Source organism: Arachis ipaensis, chromosome B01 (assembly GCF_000816755.2).
Source record: "Arachis ipaensis cultivar K30076 chromosome B01, Araip1.1, whole genome shotgun sequence".
In the NCBI taxonomy this organism is placed as follows: Eukaryota; Viridiplantae; Streptophyta; class Magnoliopsida; order Fabales; family Fabaceae; genus Arachis; species Arachis ipaensis.
Window position 1 is genome coordinate 39470592 of NC_029785.2, and position 1446 is coordinate 39472037.

Genomic DNA, 1446 nt, shown 5'->3' on the forward strand with positions numbered 1-1446 from the left:
TGACCCTTTTGAACAAAGTGGTTCCCCGTGCACGGATTCGGATAATTTCGGAATTAACTGTTTCATACGTACTGGGAATGGTAGTTCCGTTCAACCGTTTGTACTATTGTGTTTTCTTGGCAATCTCTTTTTTTTTTATTGGTTTAGAAATGGGAGAGGATCCAGATCACTATGCAGTTTTGTGAATCATTTGGTTTTATTTACTGTGTGCAGTGCATTAATATCTGCTGAGAACAGCCCTTTTATTGGATTTTCAATTCAAAATGACTCATATGCGGTCAATGTTAAATCCATGTAAGTTGCTGATGCGACCAAATTGAACAACTTAGTTACCCACCTCAAAGCTCTGTGAACGTAAGAATCGTTGAGGCTCTGTTTTTTTTAACAAGAATTTATGAAAGAAATATGCAATCTGAAAACTAAATAAGGAAATAAGTTTCCATTGTTTTTGAAACTTCTTTCATAATTCCTGAAACATGAAAGCCCAGAATAAAATCTGACTTTTTGTTGTTTCAATGTTTGCAGTTTGTTTTATCTCTTTCTAGTTTATGTTGTTTCTCTGTGCAGAGCCATTTAGAAATTAATGGTGATTGGCTCAAAAAAAATATGCAAGAACAATTCAAGTGTCAACTTCATCTTATAGGTTTTATTTGAACCTCTCTAGGTTGTTAACGCATATGAACCACTTCAAATTGCTTTATTTAGTTTGAGTAAAGTTTCTTACATTTTCTAGTTTTAATCAGTGGATTAACATTTGAGTGACAGTGCGCAAGAGGTTTCATTAGTTTTTACTAGACGTCTAAACATTGGATGCCCGGATCGTTCAAGTTTTGGGTAGATCAATCTTAGCTGTCAAGAATCAGGAGATTATGGCTAACGTTATCTTTACTTTGCATTGCCTAACGGACTGCCCGATCTCCAGGAGATTATGGCTTTATCATGGGTTTGGTCTTTGGTGAGTATGGTAATTTTTATTTTTATCATTCTTCTTCTTCTTCTTATTAAGGATAATATAAATTGGATTATTATTGATAAAAGTATAATTTTATTAATATGAAGAGAAGTATAATATAAATTGGATTATTATTGATAAAAGTATAATTTTATTAATATGAGGAGAAGGAAAATACAAATTGGATTATTATTGATAAAAGTATAATTTTATTAATATGAAGAGAAGTATAATATAAATTGGATTATTATTGATAAAAGTATAATTTTATTAATATGAGGAGAAGGATAATATATAGCTCAAATATAAACTCTCCATACTCATTTAAGAGGTTGTGGGTTCGAGTCTTCATATCTTTGGTAAAAAAAAAAAAGATAATCTAATCGAATTGATTTAGTCACCAAAAAAAAAAATCACAATTTCTAACCATGGAATAAATCATAATGGAATTAAGATTTTAATAATAACATACGAGTTTTGTTTCACAAAAATAT

General features: G+C 30.3%; 1 pseudogene; it reads left to right on the top strand.

Moving 5' to 3' along the window:
* Positions 1 to 732, top strand: part of LOC107605858 — a 1898-nt pseudogene extending 1166 nt beyond the window's left edge.